Below are 22,622 nucleotides of genomic sequence, written 5' to 3'. Positions count from 1 at the left end.
AGAAAATTTCTCAACATGATAAATGGTACTTATGAAAATCCCACAGTTAACCTCATATGCAATGATCAAAGCTTGAAAGCTTTAGGATGAGGAGTGAAACAAGGATGCCCACTTTCACTGCTGTTCAACTTTGTACTGGAAGTTCTAGCCAGACCTATGAGACAAGAAATAAAAGGTATCCAGATTAGAAAGGAACAGAGAAAACTCTCTCTGTTCACAGATGACATGATCCTATATAGAGAAAATGTCAAACAATCCACAAGAAAGCTATTACAGCTAATAAATCAATTCAGCAAAGTGGCAGGGTATAAGATCAGCACCTAAAAATCAGTTGTATTGCTATACACCAGCAATTAACAATCTGCAAAGGAAATTAGGAAAGCCATTCCATTTACAATAGCATTAAAAAGAATAAAATAGTTATTTAACCAAAGAAATGAAAGATGTATACTGAAACTATAAAATATTGATGAGAGAAATTAAAAACAGAAATAAATAGACATCCCGTGTTCATGGATAACAATACTTAATATTGTTCAGGCACCCGGGTGGTTCTTGATTTGGGCTCTGGTCATGATCTCAGGGTTATGAGATCGATCCCCATGTCAGGCTCTGCGCTGAGCATGGAGCCTGCTTAAGATTCTCTCTCTCTCTCTCTGCCCCTCCCCCTCCCCCTGCTCACACTCTTAAAAAAAAAAAAAAAAGAATACTTAATATTGTTAAATGTTAACACTACCCAAAGCAATCTACAGATTCAATGCAGTCCCTATCAAAATTTCAGTAGTCTTTGCAGAAATGGAAAAGCCAATCGTCAAATTCGTATGGAATCGCAAGGGGGCCCAAATAACCAAAACAATCTTGAAAAAGAAGAAAGTTGGAGGAGTCGCACTAACCAACTTTGAAAATTTACTACAGAGCTGCAGTAGTTATAACAGCATGACAATGGCATCAGGACAGACATACAGAGACCAATGGAATAGTATAGATGGCTATTATATTAAATCACACAGACACAGAGAGAGGGGGGAAAACAAGCGCTGGTGAGGATGTGGAGAAAATGGGATGGAACCGTCATGCATCGCTGATGGGAGTGTAAAATGGTAAAGCCACTTTTCCAAAGAACAGTTTGGAAGTTTCTCAGAAGGTTTAACAGAGAATTGCCATATGATCCAGCAACACCACTCCTAGGTATAAATCCAAAAGAACTGAAGGCCTGGACTCAGATATCTGTACGCCCAGGTTCATAGTAGCATCATTCACAGTAGTCAAAAGGTGAAAGCAACCCAAGTGTCCATCAAACTAAAATGCAGATAACTAAAATGTGGTATATACATACAATGGAATATTATTTAGCTAGAGAAGGGAATGAAATTTTGATATATGCTATAACATGGATAGAACTTGAAAACATTATGCTAAAAGAAGTAAGCCAGACACAAAAGGAGAAATGGTGTATGAATCCTTTTATATGAGGTACCTAAAATAGGCAGACTCACTGAGACGGAACAGAGGTTAATCCGAGGCTGGAGAAAGAAGAGGAAGAGTTATTGTTTAATGACTACAGGGTTTTTGTTGGAGGTGATGAAAAAGTTTTGGGTATAGCTAGTGGTGATGGTTACACAACACTGTGAATGTATTTAATACCACCTAATTGTACACTTATGAATTATGATGGATTTTTTTAAAAGATTTTATTATTTGACAGAGAGCACAAGCAGGGGGGAGGGGCGAAGGGAGAGGGAGAAGCAGACTCCCCGCTGAGCAGGGAGCTAGACCTGGGGCTCCATCCCAGGACCCTGAGATCAGACCTGAGCCGAAGTCTGACGCTTAACCAACTGAGCCACCCAGGTGTCCCTAATTATGATAGATATTATGTACATCTTACATATACAAATAAAACATTTTTTAAATTGAAAGTAAAGACTTTTTCAGTTGAGGCATACAAAAGCAAAAGGAATAAATCATTTTCAGACCAGTAATGCAAGAAATGTTAAAGGAATTTCTTCAGGCAGCACAATAATACCAGATGGAAATTGTATCTCCACCAAAGAATGATGAGCACTAGAAATAGAAAATATGTGGATAAATATAAAAGACTCATATTTTCAGTCTCATTAAAAGATAATGGATTGTTTGGAGCAAAAGAAGATACGTTGTGGGGTTCATAACATATAAAAGTAAAACATATGACAGCAATCACACAAAAGTTGGAAGGGAAATGGAAATATACTATTTTAACATTCTGTTAGGTAGTATATTTGAACATAAACTGAGATAAGGTATACTGTAAATCTTAGAATAACACTAAAATAAGAAAATAAGCCAATGAATGAGATAAAATGGAACCATAAAAATAATCTAAAATAAAGGAGGAAACAAAGAGATGAGACATCTTTATGCATTCATCACTCGGACATATCCGCTCTCCTTAATTCGGCTATTGTTGATAATGCTGGTATAAACACCAGGATGCATGTATCCCTTCAAATCAGTATTTTTGTATCCTTTGGGTAAATACCTGGTAGGGCGATTGCTGGATCATAGGGTAGCTCTATTTTTAACTTTTTGAGGACTCTCCATACTATTTTGCAGAGTTGTTGCACCAGTTTGCATTCCCACCAACAGTGCAAAAGGGTCCCCCTTTCTCCACATCCTCGCCAAGAGCTGTTGTTTTTTGTGTTGTTAATTTCACCCATTCTGACAGGTGTGAGGTGGTATTTCATTGTAGTTTTGATTTGTATTTCCCTGATGATCAGTGATGTTGAGCATCTTTTCATGTGTCTGTTGGCCATCTGGATGTCTTCTTCAGAAAAATGTCTATTCATGTCTTCTGCCCATTTCTTAACTGGATTATTTGTTTTTTGGGTGTTGAGTTTGGTAAGTTCTTTATGGATTTTGGATACTAAACTTTTATTGGACATGCCATTTGCAAATATCTTCTCCCACTCCACAGGCTGCTTTTTAGTTTTGTTGATTGTTTTCTACACTCTATGGCAAAAGAGATGAACATAGGGGAAGGGGGAGAAAGAGAGGAGCGGGGAGGCAAACCCTAAGAGACTCTTAACTACACAGAACAAACTGAGGATGGATGGAGGGGAGGTGGGTGGAGGGATGAGCTAAATGGGTGATGGTTATTAAAGAGGGCACTTGTTGTGATGAGCACTGGGTGTTATATGTTAGTGATGAATCACTAAATTCTACTCCTGAAACCCATATTACACTATATGTTAACTAACTAGAATTTAAATAAAAACTTGGAAAAAAAGTAAAAGAATGGAAAATATATATCATGCTAACACAGATCATAAGAAAACTGGAGTGGCTATATTAATATCAAAATAGTTTTCAGAACAAGGAGACTTACCAAGAATAAAGTAAATCATTCCATAATAATGTGATTAATTTATCAGAAGCACATATTTCTAAGTGTTTATGTAGCTAATAATACAATTTCAAAATACATGAAGCAACAATTGAAAGAAATAAAAGTAGTCAAATCTACAAGTGTAGTTAAGATTTCAGTATCCCTCTAATTCATAGAACAAGTAAATAGAAAATAAGTGAGGGGGCACCTGAGTGGCTCAGTCGGTTAAGCGTCTGCCTTCAGCTCAGGTCATGATCCCGGGTTCCTGGGATCCAGTCCCATGTCAGGGCTCCCTGCTCAACGGGGAGTCTGCTTCTCCCTCTGTCCCTCCCCCCCCTGCTCGTTCCCTCTCACACGCTCTCTCTCTCAAATAAATAAAATCTTTAAGACAAAAAAAGAAAATGAGAACGAAGATTTAAACAACACAATCAACCATTGTGACCTAATTAACATTTATAGAACACTGCACCCAACAACAGAATATATATTCCTCTCAAGTGCAGAAAGAACATTTACCAAGATAGACCATATTCTGAGCCATAAGTTAATAAATGAAAAAGGAGTGAAATAATGCAAACGCTGTCCTCTACCACAACAAAATTAAGTTAAAGATCTTAAAAAATTCTCAAATATTTGGAAACTTAAATAGCTCACTTCTAAATAACCCATGATCAAAAGGGGGGGATGGGGCAATCACAGGAAAATTTAGGGGGAAAAACATTTAGAATGGAAAGAAAATGAAAACACTACATGTCAAACTTGTGGGATACTGCCAAAGCAGTGCTTAGGAGGGAATTTATGGCATTAAGTGTTCATATTTGAAATGAAGAAAAGTCTCCAATACATTACCTAAGCTTCTACCTTAATAAACTAGAATGGGAAAACCAAATTAAACCTAAAGTAAGCACAAGAGGAAATAATAAAAAGGAGAAATATCAGAAAATACAGAAAAGTAATAGAGAAAAATCAATTAAGCCAAAAGTTGATGCTTTGAGAAGATCAATAAAATTCATAAACATTTAACCAAACCAATGGGGGGGGGGCACAAATTACCAACATCAGGAATAAGAGTGGGAACATCCCTACAGAGTCTATAGCTATGAAAGGATATTAATAAAATATTATGAACTTTATGCCAATAAATTTGAGAATTTAATTGAAATGGAAAAATTTCTTGAAAGATGACAAACTACCAGAACTCAATGAAGAAGTAACAGATAACATGAATAGCCCTGAATCTACTAAATTGAATTTATAGTTCAAAACCTTTCCACAAACAAAACTCCAGTCCTGATGTCTTCAACAGTGAGTTTTACCAAATATTTCAGAAAGAAATACTACTAATTCTCCAAATTCTTCCAGAAAATTGAAGAGAAGGAAATACTTCCTCTATGGGGGCAGCATTATCCTAGATACCTAAACCAGAAAGACAGTGCGAGAAAACTCCAGACCAGAATCCCTCATGAACCCAGAGATAAAAATTCTCAACAAAATTTTAGCAAATTGAATCCAACAATACATAAAAAGGATAATATATAATGACCAAGACAGGTTTATTCCATGAATGCAAGTTTGGCTTAAGATTCAAAGATCAATCAACGTCATTCATATCAACAGACTAAAAAAGAAAAAAAAAAACAGATGCAGAAAAAGCATGTAACTAAATCCAATATCCAATCATAAAAACTTTCAGGAAACTAGCAATAGAAAGGAACTTCCTCAATTGGATAAAAGGCACCTAAAAAAATAAAACAAACATCATACCTAAATTGAAAGAAATCAGCAGAAAATAGAAGTGTGAGGGGAAAAAAGCCAATTCAGAAATCCCTCTTTTGGGGTGTCAGTTATGAACTTTGCTCATGATTCCTCCAAGCACTGCTTTAATCAATTGTATCACTGACATCACGTTTTTTTATCCTGCATACGCTTGTCCTAATAATTATCCTTAAAATCTTTGGGATATGAAAATAAGCTTCTAAAGATTTTATTTTTAGACAGACTGCATGTAATGCGGGTGGGGGGAGGGGCAGAGGGAGAGAGAGACTCTCAAGGAGATTCCACACTGAGTGCAGAGCCTGAGAGCATGACCTGAACCGAAATCAAGAGTCAGACACTTACACCCAGGTGCCCCAAAATAAGCTTCTAAATTCTAAAACAACAGAATTTAGTGGATGGGCTGAACTATGGAGACAACTAAACCCAAAGAGGGCTGAGGAAATTATCCAGAAGGCAGCACGCAGTCATGAAAAAGAGGTTACAAAACATAGACAATAGGAGGAGAAGGTCTGCATTGCATCTACCAGAAATTCCAGGTAGGACTATTCCAGTGCCTGCCACCAAGGTTTGTTCTGAGAATGAGAAGAACAATCATCAAAGCTAACACACGCAGTGTTTACTATGTGCCAGTGATGTTCTGCACAGTAATCCCTGTGGTTAATAAACGATCTGGCAAAAACATCCTCAAAAAAGGAAAGCGAATACCATGAAGCTATTAAAAAGCACAAGGCAGACCTTCAAGTACTAAGATCTGGTGATCTTCAAGGTACATCGTTAACTGGAAAAAGCAAGACGCTGAACGGCGTCGGCCTGCTCACACGAAGGCCATGTGGACGGATCGCATCATCCACACACAGATGTCCCTGAGAAGTTATAAGGATGGGTAACAGCCGCTGCTCTGTGCGGAAGTGGGATGGGAAGGAGTTTGAGTTTTTAAACTTGTGCCTATATTAAGGAATAAAAAAATACTTCACTAAAAAATTTTGCCAGGCAGCGGGAATTGTCAGCACATGGCCTGGAGGCAGGAAGGAAACAGCGGGTCACCGAGTGTACACGAGGTGGTGTTCATGTCCCCAGGAAAGTCCTGCCATTAACCACAGAGTCAGGCCACGGGCCAGGCTCTTGGCTGGACTAGGCTGCACACACTGTCCCCATCACAAACACCCTCCTCTTGGGGCGAAGAAACCTCAGTCCAGTCCCACTCCCCGTGGTGAAAAGAGCAAGACAGACCCACCTCTTCCTCTTTCCCATGGAAGGGAATTAAGATCAAAAAATGGTTGTCACTTGTCATCATTCTTCAAGCAGATGATACATGATGCAGTAATAATCTACAGGGACAAAAACCCAGGGATGCACCCACAAATGTGTGAGGTGAAGGGCAGAGAAGAAAGCAGAAATGCATGGTTATTTCTTCTTCCTGGGAGAAGTCAGTATCCTGACCCATTTCTGAAGATGAGAAACTGGAAATACAGACCTAAATATATTATTTAAAGCTAAAGGTAGCAACTAGGAAAACAAAAAATGTCAATTTTTGAAATTACCCAGGGAAAGACATTGCAGCAAAAGATGAAAAGCAAAGAAAACAACAAGGAAGCATAAAAAAGGTGATAATGTGAAAAAGGTGAAAGCTAAAATCAAGAATCTGGTACTAACGTAAGTGGGATAAAGTCACTCATTAGAAGAAAAACTTCCTATCAGACCAAAAAGATAAATCCACCCCCTGAGAAATGACTCAAAAGTTCCAAAGTCAAAATGCAAACAAAGATGAACCAAGCAAATACACATGAAAAGAAAGGACGTAATATTCAGATCCAGCAAAGCTGAATTTGGGTAAAAAGTACTAAGCACACATTTCATAATGGTGAGGACCCTCATCCACACTGAGTATTTCATTATCCAACCCAAGCTGTGAGCCAAAGTTCCTTTTAGAGGGGGAAACAGAGGGGAGCCCTAAATAGGGAATGTCCACAATTTTGAGTGCTTCATGACAATGTTTTCAGTTATTATTTCAATAATTAAAAATAAAAAATTAAGATTTTATTTTTCTTAAAGATTTTATTTATTTATACGAACACAAGGAAACACAAGCAGGCAGGGTGGAAGAGGGAGAAGCAGGCTTCCTGCGGAGCAGGGAGCCCGACACGGGGCTCGATCCCAGGACCCTGGGACCATGACCTGAGCCGAAAGCAGACGCTTAACCGACTGAGCCACCCAGGCGTCCCAAAAATAAAAATCTTAAAATCTGACGCTGTTAGGAACTTTTACTGCCAAACATATCAAACTATATAAGCAAAAATGCAACACAAGAAATTGATAGAAATAAAAATGTCGCTGAAGAATGTGTATAGAAAGGCTCATCATGTCTGAGACAGATCTTGTGCTCTCCCCAACATCGCCGCTAACAGTGGTGCCCCTTTTCTGCATGAAAGACACCACCATCCATCCAGCTGGACAAGTTCCTCCGCCCCCATGACCAGTCAATCCCTCACTGGCTCCTGTCCGTTTACCTTCCCAAATGTCCCTGGGACCCACCCATTTCTCTCCATCTCCTCTGTCTCCACCCTGGTCCAAGATACTACCGTTTTGCCCCTTGATTATTACAGGAGCCTTCTAATTCACTCTGACCAACCTCCCCTTCTGTCTCCCATCACCTGCTTTGTACACCACAGCCAGAGTGATCTTTCCAAAATGGAAATATTCTCATACCACCCCTCTGAGTCAAGTGGGCCAAGGACTTCCTGTTGCTCTCAGGGTAAGGCAGAAATCTGTAATGTGACCCGTAGGGCCAGGGCCACATGGTCCTCCCTGCCTCTCTAGGCTCCTTTCACACCATGCTCCTCTCCCACCACAAGGCATTCCCTAGACCTGGGTGTTCACCTCCAGGCTCTCTGTCTCATTAATGCCAGCTCATCCTTAAGATCTCAGTGCACCTGTCACCTTATCATGGAAGCCTTCTGTGACCTACCATTCTAGCTTGGATTCCTCTATGTTATGCTCTCCTAGAACTCTGTTCCTTTCTTGTGTTGTATTTATCCCATTTAGGCTATTCTTTAATTGTCTGCCCGGTCCTACCTTCCACCACCATTATCCTAGAAGGAGTGTAAGAAAAGGAATTTCTGGTTTTTTCCTATTTCCTCCAATGGCTTGCACAGGATCGCAAAGGTACTAAGTGCTATAATAAACTCTAGTAAAACAAATCTGAATCAAATTATTAACATTTATTAGATCTTATTAATACCTATTGTCATAGAAATCATAACCCTTTTAGTTCTTATGGAATATTGATGAAAATTGCAATCCTCATACAACCTCATAATCTGAAAAGTAGAGACAGCTGACCACTTTCTCAGACTACTGCACAGAAGTGAATATGAAAAGAAACAAAACCCAGCAAGGGCTTTGTCTCATTCAGTGCTGTGTCTCCAGGTGCTCAATACATATGTGTCAAACAAGTTAAGAGTGGAAAGATGAAATTGAAGACCCCCCCCCCCGGAAAATAGGGCAGAGAGACAAAGAAGGATAAAAGAAAATTAGGGATCCAATCAAAAAGAGATTCCCAACATCAGATTCATGGGAATTTCAGAAAGAAAACAAAAAAGAGAATAAAATGATCGAAGAATATAATACTTCCAATAAGCTCAGAACATGAATCTCCAGATTGAGATTCAAGCACTCAGCCAAGCACTCAGCTAACTGGATGAAAAATGACCCACATCAAGGCACATTGCCTTAAAATCTCAGAACACTGGAGACAAGGAGAGGATGCTACCGACTCTTAGATAGAAAATACAGGTCGCCTACAAAGTTCAAGAACAGAACAGCTCTGGACTTCTAAACGGTAACATTGGAAGCTAAGAGACAATACCTTCAAAATTCTGAAGAACCATAACTCTAAACCCTGCCTAACCACCAAGGGTTTAATAAAGGATAGAATAAAAATATTTAAGATATGTGGGGCACCTGGGTGGCTCAGTCTGGTAAGCCTCTGACTTTGGCTCAGGTCATGGTCTCGGGGTCCTGGGATCGAGTTCTGCGTCCAGCTCTCCACTCGGCAGGGAGTCTGCTTCTCCGTCTCCCTCTGCTCCTCCCCCCACTCACGTGCTTGCTCTCTTGCTCTCTCTAATGAATAAATAAAAGTCTTTAAAAATATTTAAGATATGCAAGGTCTTTAAAAAATTGCCTCCCATTCATCTTTTCTCAGGAAGCTACCGGAGGAAATAGCCAACCAAAACTAGATAATAAAACAAAAAAGACCCAGGATCCAAGAAACAAGGAATCTAACACAAGAAAGATGGCAAGGAATGTTCCAGAATGATAGTGGGTAGTGGGTTCAGATTAACAGGAGGGGGAGGTTGAGGGGCCATGAAATGCACCTGTCAGACCCCTAAGTACAGGGAACACAACTGACTGAGGGCCTCGGCAGCTCTTCTTTAAAATCCATGCCGGCGTTTGCACCAAGGCCACCTCCCACAGGTTGCTCCCAGTCAGTCACTGAGTGCCACAGGGATTCTAAGGCAGACCCATTCCTGGGAGACAGGGGACTCCTCCAAATGCTCCGTTTGCCTGGAAGATGCCCTGAAGGCTGTGCTGAACTTTCCTGACACTGCACAAAAGTCTAGGATGCTTCCACCCAAACTTCTCCCCAATGGCGGGAGAAGGGGGCCCGGTGGCTCACCCAGGGGGTGTCCAATGCGGGGAGAAGGGGGCCCGGTGGCTCACCCAGCCTTCTCCGACTCCTCCGCCAACCCCGCATATTCCATCACAGAGGCATTCCTCTTAATAAATTCTCCTGTGTTTCGTCCCACATTGGTGTGTGCCTTTCCGGGGATTCAGCCGAACACTGAAAACAAGTGAAACCAGGAGTGGTCTAAGAAAACAGGCAGTAAGACAGGGGACTTGGAGCTGTGTCAACAGCAGCAGCCAGGGAAGAGGACCCAGCCCCGGCTGGTAGGTGGCGTGGACAGATCCCGTCCCAAGTGATGGCTCAACTGCCTAAGATCTCGCCCGCGGTGACCCGAGGCACGTCGTGGTTGGGGAGAAGGGTTTGCTGCGGCAGATGTGATGATGCAGGCATTTGAAAAATACCAGGAGCACAAGTGTGGGGGACAGTGTCTACAAAAAGAGCAGAGTTGACTATTAATATTATTATTATTGATTGTACGGATGCCCTGTAGAAGACAGAGAGAAACTGCAAGCTGTTAACAGTTAACGGCCAAATATGAGCACCAGAGGGCCTTGATCCAGAATAGTGTATAAAGAGGCTCTTTCTCTTTTCTTATTGAGATATAGTTAACATAGGACACTGTGTAAGTTTAAGGTACACAGCGCACTGATTTGACACATTTACATATTGCAGCGATTACCACCCCAGCGTTTGCTAACACCTCCGGCACTTAACGGTTCTTTCTAAAGAGGCTCTTACCACCTGCAGCAGAAGGGCATTCACGGTTGAGTGACAAGGTTGAGTGACAAGTGAAAGACCTGACTGCAGGAGTCAGAGCTCCAGAGACCGAATGCTCAGCCATAGCAGGTTTGCTCTGCCAAGGTGAGGAGCGTAGTGGGGAAAACCTGGAGACATGGGGATGGGGGCCCCAACAATGAGGATTCTACCCCCTCCAGCCCAGACTCTCTGGGCTTGCAGAGGTTCTGCCCCACAGGAGGCCAGCACTGCCGCTGAGCTGACCGATGCTATAGAAGCCTCTCGCCAACAAGGCGACAGGTGCCCTCTCAGGAGCTGCCCTCACCCCCCCTGGCTGCCAAGCCGCTAAATGGGGTTAAACCCTAGCCTAACCCAATGGGGGATATTCTGGCCCTGCTAAGCGAGCTGACAGACTCATTTTCTACTGCAGTGAACAAAACTACCCCAGACTCAGTGGCGTTCAAAGTGCCCATTTAGGGGCGCCTCGGTGGTTCAGTCAGTTAAGTGTCTGACTCTTGATTTCAGCTCAGGTCATAAGCTCAGGATTGTGAAATCGAGCCCCATATCCATCTCCATGCCCAGCAAGGAGACTGCTTAAGATTCTCTCTCCTGGGGCGCCTGGGTAGAGCAGTAGTCAGTTCTGAGCATCCAACTCTTGGTTTCGGCTCAGGTGGTGATTTCATGGGTCATGAGATCAAGTCCTGCATCAGTCTCCACGTTCGGGGCAGGGGGGTAGTTCACTTGAAGATTCCCTCTGCCCCTCCCCCCATTCACACACACTCTAAGATAAATAAATCTTAAAAAAAAAAAAAAGGTTTCTCTCTCCATCACCCTCTGCCTCTCCCCCACCCCCCGCCTCTAAAACCAAAACAAAACAAAGTGCCCATCTATTATCCCTCAGTTCCCATAGTTCAGGAGTCTGGGCACAGCTGAGCTGGATTCTCTGCTCAGGGCCTCACAGAGCTGCGATCAAGATGGAAGCCAGGCCTGCATCTCATCTGAGACTCAGGGCTCTCTCCCAAGCTCATATGCTTGTTGGCAGAATTCAGTTCCTGGCAGTTATACAACTGAGGTCCCTGCTTTCTTGGGGGTGACGACTGGGGCTCCCCTCAGCTCCTAGTGACCAGGCAGTTCCAGACATACTGCCCTCATGCAGGCCCTGCTCTCACAATGTGGCAGCATGCTTCCTCAAAGCCAGCAAGAAAGCATCCATGAACTTTAAGTTTGTTTAAAATCTCACCTGATTAGGTACGGCCCACCCATGATCAACTCCCTTTTGATTAATTCATAACTGATCTAGGATCCTAACTGCAGTGGTACAAATTTCTCAAGAACTTTGCGGGTCACCCACATATATCACAAGGATTCACACCAGCGGACAAGGGATTCATCCACAGATCTTTCCTACATAATCACATCTCTATTTCTGGCTTCCGCTGAGGTGACTCCAGGGACCTGAGTCACACATGTAATCTCTTCAAAGAGACCAGTCTGGGACCCACTGACTGAAAAAGGACCTGGGTCCTTAGGAGGAAGGACACCTGAGCCATCCACCACGGATCCTCTAACATCATGGCAAGCGTGTAATCAATCCATGAGCATTCCCCTCAGTCATTCCCCAAAGGAAGTATGGTCATTTACTTGGGTGACCACACACTGGGAGGAAAGGGACTCACCAGATATTTCAAGGACCACTGGACACAGGATCTGAGTTGACACTGATGTCCAGAGGCCCAATGTTTCATCACAGTCCCCCCTCCTTAGAATGAGGGCTCACAGGGTCAGGTCCCAGATAGAGTCCTAGCTAAAGTCCGCCTCCCAGCGGGCGCAGTGGGTCTGCAGGTTCATCGAAAGGTCGTTGCTCCAGGCCCTGCCCCTGTAATTGGCATCGGTTAACTTGGCCATTAAAGTGATGCCCGTATTAGGTCCCTGAGTGTGGAGGAAGGACTGTCATAATAGGGAAGCCAAATGGAAACCTCTGAAACTCAGACAGACACACACAAACACCCCAGCTACCCACCCAAGGAAGAGGCACTAAACCGCCACGCAGACAAACTGACTCAGTGAGTCGACATTAGCCAGTGTGCACCACCGGCCACCCTAAAACAGGCACGATAGACACATGAATGGAAAGGCCACAGTGGCAGAGACCGCATATGCCCCCAACAGCACGGACTCCCACTTACCAAGACTGATCTATCTGCTCCTGCCTCCGAAAGTCAGCTGGTCGGCGCCAGAGATCAACACTGAGCTCGCGTTATGGCGTCATTCCTTGAGAAGACCGTGTGGTAGCCAGTCAGCACTGATCTCTTTCCATCCTGGAAGGGCCGGTGGTTCATCTCATGGGGACAGATGGCTACAGAGTTGCAGCCAGCACCAGGACCCGGGGCTGTATGGCTTGCCTGATGCCCGGGCCCACAGTCCCACACAGCGAGCACGGCACACAGCCAGGAAGGAGGTGCAGGAGTGCACCCACCACGATCCTGGGAGCCCCCGGAAGGTGTCACATTCCAGAAGCAGACTCACAGAAAGCTCCAGTGGCCTAAAAGCACAGCTGAAACGCCAGCTTAGGAAACATTCTCAAAGGATAGGTGCTACCCATCAGGACACTGTGTTTTTATTAAATCAGAGACTTGTATCTAGGTCTGAGTCCGCACAGGAAGGATACATGGCTCTCGAAACAAAGAGTGGGAGCAGGAGTTGCCCCACTTGCCAGTTTGTGCTTCCCATCCCACAACTCTGGGCTCTGCAGGGTTGGAAGCCGTGGTCACCAAAGCGGTGACCGGTGAGAATCCTGTTGCACTACAAGTTCCAGCCGCTGCCGGGCAGGCGGAGGTCTGCAGGAGACAGCAGGAGAAAGAGAGGATCACTGCGCTGGCGGAGGTCACCGGTCGGCAGGAGGAGGCTGTTTTTACACAAGGAGAACAGGAAACAGTGTGTACGGAAGCCAGGTGATGCTCCAGGACACCTCCTGGTATTGTCTTGCCCCATTCCAACCGTGAACAGATCTGTGCAGCAACCCCAGGCTGAGAAGGGTCTGACCACCAGTGAGCGCTCAGACCGTTCAGAGATGAAGGCCTGGGCTGCTCCACCAGGCGGAGCCACCAACACAGGCCAAGGTGATCGCTGGGGGTGAGATGAACGTAGAACGGACAGTGGAGGAGAGTGAGGATGAGTATAATTTGCAAACTCAAAGTCAACCGCCGCAACGGGAGGGAGCTGTAGTTCGCCTCACTGACTTCCTCCTTCTGAATTTCCCCAGAGGAAGAAAGGCCCTCAGAGACCACAGAATTGCTGCTCCCCACACCTACGGAGAGAAGCAGAACTGAAAATGGGCCTCACAGACCGCCAACAGCAGGGGGCATAGCTGACCAACAACCCCAGCTGCTAAGTTTTGAACTCCACCCTCCAGTTTTTGCTGTCCAGGACACAGGACAACAGGGGTACTGAGGCAGAGGACCCAGGACTCCTGTGGCGGTCAGTTTTAGCTTCAGGATTCCCTTACAGCTTTGCACAAACGTCCTTAGGATGCACATCAATCCAGGATGCTTCCACCCAACCGTCTCTTCAGCTCTCCTCCACTTGGCGTAATTACACCCCAGCCTTGTGGCTCTCCCGGCCTGGGCTGGCTCCCTCATTCTTTCTCACACAGGTATTTCCTTGAAAAACAAAAAACAAAAAAACCTTGCATATTTAATCCCATCTTGGTGTCACTTCTTCTTTTTTTTTTTTTTTTTTTTAATTTATTTGACAGAGAGAGACACAGCGAGAGAGGGAACACAAGCAGGGGGAGTGGGAGAGGGAGAAGCAGGCTTCCCGCCGAGCAGGGAGCCCGATGCGGGGCTCGATCCCAGGACCCTGGGATCATGACCTGAGTCGAAGGCAGACGCTCAACCGACTGAGCCACCCAGGCGCCCCCATAAATGGTCTGTTATCTAGGAAAACATGTTTTAACACAATTAATCCTAGAGAACGCAGACAAAAGCCAGAATGGACCAGTAACTCTAAAACAAATTGAAAAAGCAGTTGAACATCTGTCTTGAGTGTGAGTTAAGTTTAGTTAAGAAACTAAAGCTTGCATTACATTAAAATAATAAACCATGACCAATTAAATTTCATCCCATAACACTCATACTAAACAGGAAAAAAGTATTACTATAATTCCACACATTTGTAGATTAGAAAAAAACCATCACCTTCAAAACTCAAAACACATTTTTTAAATTTATTTTTTTGGTGTACTTTTTTTCTTAAGATTTATTTAAGGGAGAGAAAGAACAAGCATGCACACAGTGGGGTGGGGCAGAGGAAGAGAGAGAGACTCTCCAGCAGACTCCCCACTGAGCGAGGAGCCTGACTTGGGGCTCAATCTCACGACTCTGAGATCATAACCGGAGCCAAAATCAAGAGTTGGATGCTTAACCAACTGAGCCCCCCAGATGCCCCTCAAAACACATTTAAAAAATTTGCAACCCATTCTTCATTAAAAAGAAAAACCTGTTCATAAACTAGAAACAGATGGAAATTTTCTTCACTCCCTAAAGGTTATACCCCAGAAATGTACAACAAAGAGATGTCATACCTAACAGCGAAGCAGTAAAGCAGAGGTGGCCATGCAGTGTCAATGCAACATGACAAGAAAAAGAAATGAGGGGCGCCTGGGTGGCTCAGTGGGTTAAGCGTCTGCCTCCAGCTCAGGTCATGATCCCAGGGTCCTGGGATCGAGCCCCGCATCAGGCTCCTCACTTTGTGAGGAGCCTGCTTCTCCCTCTGCCTGCCTCTCCCCCTGCTTGTGCGCTCTCTCACTCTCTCTCTCTGACAAATAAATAAATAAAATCTTAAAAAAAAAAAAAAGAAATGAGGGAGATCATATAGAAAGGATCATTGGCAGTGATGACTGAGTTTTCTGAGTAAGCAATCTATTGAAAGAACTGACAAGAAAGCTCTTCAACATAACCAGATAAACACACAGAAGTAAAAGAACGACAATGACATCAGCAATAAACAATTTCTAAAAAAAATAATGGATGACTCTGGTTGCCTGCAAGATGGTGAACTGGGGTAGGCTGCTGGCCCCTCCTCAGCCAAACTCTGAACGATACCGAGGTTAAAGGAAAGCATACAGCATTAAGGAACTCACGTGAATGATGATCGCAAGAAAATTCCCGGGAGCAAGGGTGGTTGACACCAGATGGAGAGAGAATCACAGCAGCCCAGAGCCGGGGGGGGACAGGGGCCCCAGATGTGTCAGGGGTCCTGCAACCATCCTCGACTCTGGTGATTCACCAGAAGGACTCGGCAGACCCAATATCAAGTTACCTCACAGCTAAGCTTTCTTAAGCAAAGGATACAATACAGAAGCAGCTGGAGAAAGATATGCATAGGTAAAGCCCAGAGAGGTCAAGAGCAGACCCTCTGCAAGGGTTGCATAAATTTATTTTATTTTATTAGAGGGAGAGCATGAGAGCGGGGAGGGGTAAAAGGAGAGGGAGAAGCAGATTCCCCACTGATCAGGGAATCCAAGTGGGGCTCCATGCCAGGACCCTGGAATCAAGACCTGAGCCTAAGGCAGATGCTTAACCAACCCACTGAGCCACCCAGGCGCCCCCAGATTTTTTTTTAGATGAAGTGCTTATTTTTAGACCAAACATATTTCATATAAAACCCCTTTTATATGCAAACCATAATCACAACAGCATCCACAGAGCCCGAAGGGAATAGGGTATGGCAGAGAGTATGGCAGGGGGAGGGAAGGTTTTCAGGGTCCCTACTGCTTCCCTTGCCTGCAGTCACTCTGTGGCCTGTGAGAGCATGAGGCCTTAGCCGAGAGCAGATCAAGGCAGCCAGAGGTCGAGGGGTCCTGATGCCTCCACTGAGAAAGGCTGAGCAGAGCTGGGCCCCTCCAACGTGTCATCTCCCCACTGTGGCAGCCTCCAGGGACAGCCAGATGCAGTTAGGAGGGAAGGAGGGCAGGGGAGGGGGGGGTCTTCTGACCGACAGTCCTGCATCAGACAGTCAACCATCATTCCTCAGCATCCCACAGACTGTCCCCTTGGGAACAGAGTCTTTCGGGGGCCCTCAGTGCAGGGCAGAGGTGAGAGATGCCCAGGGAAAGCCACTCAGGTCTTGGAACCCAGAGCTCTTAGAAGATGCTCACATAGGCACCTTCATGCCACATGACTAGCGGTGGTAACTAAAACGTAGGACTCCTAAACAGATACCAGGTGTAATAGTCCTAAGAGTCATGTTAAATATCTTAACATCTGATCATCTGCAACGTCATACCCCAAGCCCCTAGGGATGGTAGAGTACATAGTTAGCTCGGTCGTGATGTTACACCCAAGAAGGTTGCAAAATTAAAGACAGATAAAAACAAAGGCTCATTGAGAGCTATACAAGCCAAATGATAAAAATCCCACCTGCAAGGGGCGCCCAGGTGGCTCAGTGAAGCATCCAGGCTCTTGATCTCAGCTCAGGTCTTGATCTCAGGATCGTGTGTTCAAGCCCTGCCTCCCACCTCCAAGCACTTTAGGGTTTAACTTAAGAACCTCAAAGATAAAAAGAAAATCAATGGAAGGCCTTCTAGAAATAAAGAGCAGATAATTTGTAACAGAAAAGAAAAAAATAGGGCCAGACTTTGAAAGCCTGACACCAGAAGCAAGAAGACAAAGATATTCTGAGCTCTCAGAACAGTTTCTATACGAAGGACCTCAGTGAATCAATCTTGGATAAAGTCCTTCAGTAAGAATATAAATAAGTCCAGGAGAATGTGGAGATGCATGGAAATAAGAGAAAACACCTTGGTCGTTCACAGGGACTGGGAGGGAGGAAAGGGGAGGAAAAGTCTCAAACAACCCTGAACCAAAACACCAGAAGTGAATGTGGGGCGGGGGGGGGGGGGGGGGTGGAATAGAAGAGAAAGGAGAGACCAGACAAGGAGAAAATGCTCCCGTTCTTTACATGTCTTAGGAAAGGATGTAGATATAAGTTAAGTAAATTGATAGGAAAAATTAAATAACTACTGGTCTAAGTTACCTCAACCAGCAGAAGAATAAAACTAGAACGCATGCATTTTAAAAATAAGAAAATTCAATGTATGCAATCAAAGGCAGAAAGGGAGAAAAATGAAAACAAAATAAAATGGAGAGGGGAAAATATAAAATGGCAGAAGTAGGTCCAAATATGAAACAATTACAACAGATATAAATGGGTTAAACTCACCAAGCAAAACTGAGACTCAGCTTTGGATAAGGTGGGGGGAGGAAGGGGAGAGAAGATCCAATAGTATGTTTTTCCAGGGAGACACGCTTACAAGAAGATAAAAGCCAAAAACAACAACAACAAAATGAAATTTTATATATTAGGAAAATATGAACCAAAAAATGCAAGGGTTCCTCAAAAAGATGAACATAGTTACTGTATGACCCAGCACTCCGGGGTATGCAGAAGTGAAAACACAGGTTCACACAAAAACTTGTACACAAATGTCCACAGCAGCATTACTTATAAGAGCCAAAACAAAAAAAGAAACGGCCCAAATGGATAAACAAGAGAGATTATTTAGCCATAAAAAGGAATGAAATACTGATACGTGATATAACATAGATGAACCTACAAAACATGATCCTGAGTGCAAGAAGCCAGACATAAGGGACGCCTGGGTGGCTCCATCAGTTAAGCATCTGCCTCCGGCTCAGGTCATGATCCAGCTCAGATCTTGGGATTGAGACCTGCATCGGGCTCCTTGCTCAGCAGGAAGCCTGCTTCTCCCTCTCCCTCTGCTGCTCTGCCTGCTTGTACACTCTCTCTGTCAAAATAAATAAAATCTTTAAAAAAAAAAAAAAAAAGCAGCCAGGCACAAAAGGCCCCATTTTTGTGATTCCATTTATAGAAAATATCCACAATAGGTAAGTCTGCAGACTGGTGGTTGCCAGGGGCTTTAGGGCTGGGAGGTAGGAAGGAACGGGGAGAAGCTGCTTAACATGTGAGGGGTTGGCTTTGGAATGAAGCTAACAAAGGCATCATGGATCAGAAGAAGGTGCCTGCAATGTCTAAAACCAGCAGGGGTTATTCCTACCTAGACTACAAGGATCTTCGCTAACTAACAAGAGAAAGATAGGAAGGAAAAACGGATCAAGGATATGAAAAAGAAATTCACAGACAACAGGAAAATAACCAATAAATATTCGAAAATATGCCCAAACTCCCTTGAAAACTACAAAGCCAAGTCACATTCCTCAAGTGTCATATTGGCACAAAATAGGTGTCTGGCTTGATCATTTTTTTAAGTTTATTTATTTATGTATTTATTTAAGCAATCTCTACGCCCAACGTGGGGCTCAAACTCATGACCCCAGGATTAAGAGTCACACACTCCTCTGACTGAGCCAGCCAGGCGCCCCAGAGGTCTGGTGATGCCTAGTGTTGGGAAGATGTGGGGAAACAGGTACCTCCCGCTGCACTGGAGTGGAAAAGGAGAGCAATTGGGCAGAACTGGAGGTAAAACCATACAACTGAATGTCTCAAATCGGTTACAAAGAATAAATTGTTCAAATGTATTGACATGAAGAAATGTAAAGTGAATAAAGCGAAATAATGCATGGAGGATTCATCTCACTGGGGGGCAGGGGAGAGGACACATAAATAAGATGTTCACAGATGCACAGGAAAAGGTCTGGAAGGATGCACCCCCAGAAGGGACTGTCACTTTTTACCACAAAATGTGTATTTGAAATGTTTGCAGAGGACAGAAAAAACTTCTAAGACAATTTTTTTAAAGAGTAAACGTTGAAATGCAAAACCCATTTTATTTTTTTTAAGATTTTATTTATTTACTTAGTGCAACTGGGGGGAGGGGCAGAGGGAGAGAGAGAATCTCAAGCAGACTCTCCAGTGAGAGCAGAGCCCACCATGGGGCTGGATCTCAGGACCCTTAGCTCATGACCTGAGCCAAAATCAAGAGTTGGACGCTTACCTGACTGGGCCACCTAGGCGCCCCTGCAAAACCATTTTCAAAAGTGGAAGCTACACACTAGGTGAGCCTTTTTGCAACTATACAGCTGACAAATGATTAGCATCTGAAATATAACCCATGAGACCATTACGAATCAACAAGGGAAGGAGCAAAGGATGTGAATGGCCATTCACAGCAGAAACCACAATGGCCAATAAACATGTGAGAAAGATGTGCAATAACAACCAAGGACATGCAAGTTAAAAATCACAGTCAGGTTGAAGAAAAAGTGTAAAGCCGGTGGTACCGAGGGATGGATGCCCTCCTGCCCTATTGGAAGGCTGCGTGCTGATCCAACTGCTGTGGAAGGCAATTTGGCCATATCTGGTAAAGCTGAAAAAACAAAGAGCCCAAAGCCCGGCAAAGACCCAAAGATCGTTTCTACTTACATACGCAAAAGCTGTCACCTTGAACAAGGAGACACATTCCAGAATGCTCTCTGCACCACGGTTTGTGTCAACGAAAAACTGGAAAACTTCATAAGTATATTTATACAATGTGACATCATGCATCGATCAAAATAAATGAACTAGAGTTAATGTATCAAAGTGGAAAAAAGAATCTTTTTTTTCCCTGAAGATAGAAGTGTTTTTTTTATTTTTTTTTTCTTTTTTTATTTAAATTCAGTTAGCCAACACATAGTACATCATTAGTTTTTGGTGTAGTGTTCAATGACTCATTAGTTGCATACAACACCCAGTGCTCATCACATCAAAAAAGAATCTCTTAAACAATATTTGGTTTTTACAAAAGAGTGACTTAGGGACCATGAAGTAAATCCCAATACATTTCAAAGAATTTATTTTTTTTTTTTTTTACAGATTTTATTTATTTATTTGACAGAGAGAGACACAGCGAGAGAAGAAACACAAGCAGTGGGAGAGGGAGAGGGAGAAGCAGGCTTCCCGCGGAGCAGGGAGCCCAATGCGGGGCTCGATCCCAGGACCCTGGGATCATGACCTGAGCCAAAAGCAGACGCTTAACAACTGAGCCACCCAGGCGTCCCTCAAAGAATTTAAATAATCAGGAAATGTTCTGAGACCACAATGCAATGAAGGTAAAAGTCAATACCAATGGGTATGGAGTTTTCTTTTGAGGTGACGAAAATGTTCTGGAACAAGATAGTGCAGCTGGTTACATACACGGTACGTGGGTTAAATGCCACGGAATTGTATATTTTTAAAGAAAAATGGTAAATTCTCCCTTATGTGTATTTTACCACAATTTAAAGAAAATCAATAACAAAAAATACCAAGGAAAGTCCCATGTTAATAAAATAATACTCCTCTCAATAACTGATAAGTCAAAGGATAAGGCCCAATGGAACTGAGAATACCGAAAGAATAAAAATACAATATATCGAGTTTTCTGAAGTGAAGCTAAAGCCGTGCGTAGAGAGAAATGTATAACTTTAAATTCATTTATTAGAAAAAAAAGACTAAAAAATCCATGAACATTCAGCCCAGGAAGCTGGAAAAAGCACTGCATATGGAATCCAAAAATAGAAGGAAACAAAGCATCAAACAAAATTTAAAACCACAATACCCAAAGTCAGTAAAGCCAAAAGTTGTTTCCTTAGAAAGACTGCAAAAACTGAGACACCTCAGATTAATTCGGAAAAGGGTAACACAACTAACAACGGAAGTCGGCAATAAAACGGGGACTTCACCACATTCTCACGGCCACAAATACGGACCATGAAGCCAGCCAGTCCGGGAGAAACCACCAGATGAATCCAGACTGAGGCGCAGCCCGGGACATAACCGCTCGGACACTTCAAACATGCCAACGTCGTGCCAAACAGATGCGGTCCGAGAAACCTGTCCTGAAGGGGACAAGAGACCTCTCGATGCAACAAGGGACCCCGGATCTTGGCGGGGGGGGGGGGGGGTGTGGACAACAACTGAGAAAGCCCTCGTGCCAACTGACAATTGTGCAGGAGGTGGCAGCCGGGCACCGCGGGGGCCGGCGGCCTGGTGTGGTGAAAGCCAACGTCCTCGTCTCTTGGGAAACACACACGGGACACTGGGCTCGGAGGGACGTGATGGGACCGACTCCAGCCAGCAGTTCAGCCGCAGACGGAGCCCGGGGCGGAGGGCAGCCTTTAGTCCTAAGCTGGAGGGGCTTGCACTAACGGAGGCCGCTCCCTGTCAAAGCCAAGACTCCGTGCGTCGGCGCGCCCGCCCCGCGACAGCCCCCGGAGGCGCCGGGCCGCGGGCTGGACCCTGGGCTCGGCGCCCACCCCCTCCCCCCGACCCGACGCTGTGCGGCTCCTCCCGCCGCCCCTCCGCGCCGGGCCCAGACACTTCGGAGAAGCGGATCCCCAGCTGTGACTGGGGAAACAGGCCTGTTCCTTGGCGCCCAGCCCCTTGCCTCAGTAGGGGGCAGTGTTCGCCGCTCCAGCCCGCGCGGCCTCCTTGGCCCCTCATCAGGCACGTGCGTTTCAGCAGGTGGGGCGCGTGGGCCTGAAGCCTGAGCAGGAGAGCTGGCTTTCCAGCTCCGCTACCCCGGCCGGCGGCGGGGGGCGGGGGGGGTAAGGCTCGGTGTGGGTTCCCGGCGTTCCCCTTGAGCTTCCACATCACCTGCGCCCCCCGCCCCCGCCACCAGCTAGACTAATGGCCCAGACAACACGAACCACCTGCCTGTTCCCTCACCCCTCAGCTGGGCCAGGGAGCCAGTGCTACCAGGCTGAAGGGGTCACAGAGCCACCCGAACACCCCCTCCCGGCTGTTCGCGGGGTCAGTGACTCAGGGAGGGACAGACCTTCATCTGTCTCCCAGGTGGGGTAGGTCAAACTTGGCCGCTCCTGGGGAGAAGCCCCGAATCCCACCCTGCGCCCCGCACCTTCGGCTTGCACCTGAGCCCAGGGCGGCGACAGCGGCGGGTCCCCGCGGAGGGTGTGAGCCGGGAGCCAAGCCCCTCGGGGCTCTCACCTGTTGCAGGAGGGGGCGCAGATCACCCGGAGGTCCGCGGGCCGGCCTGATCCGGAGAGCGCGCGGGGAAGCGGCGAGCGGCCGCGGGTGCCGCTTGTTGGCGGGACGCCGCACCTG

Source organism: Zalophus californianus, chromosome 14, assembly GCF_009762305.2.
Source record: "Zalophus californianus isolate mZalCal1 chromosome 14, mZalCal1.pri.v2, whole genome shotgun sequence".
NCBI lineage: Eukaryota > Metazoa > Chordata > Mammalia > Carnivora > Otariidae > Zalophus > Zalophus californianus.
The sequence above is the reverse complement of the archived record's forward strand: the minus strand, read 5'-3'. Positions refer to the sequence as shown.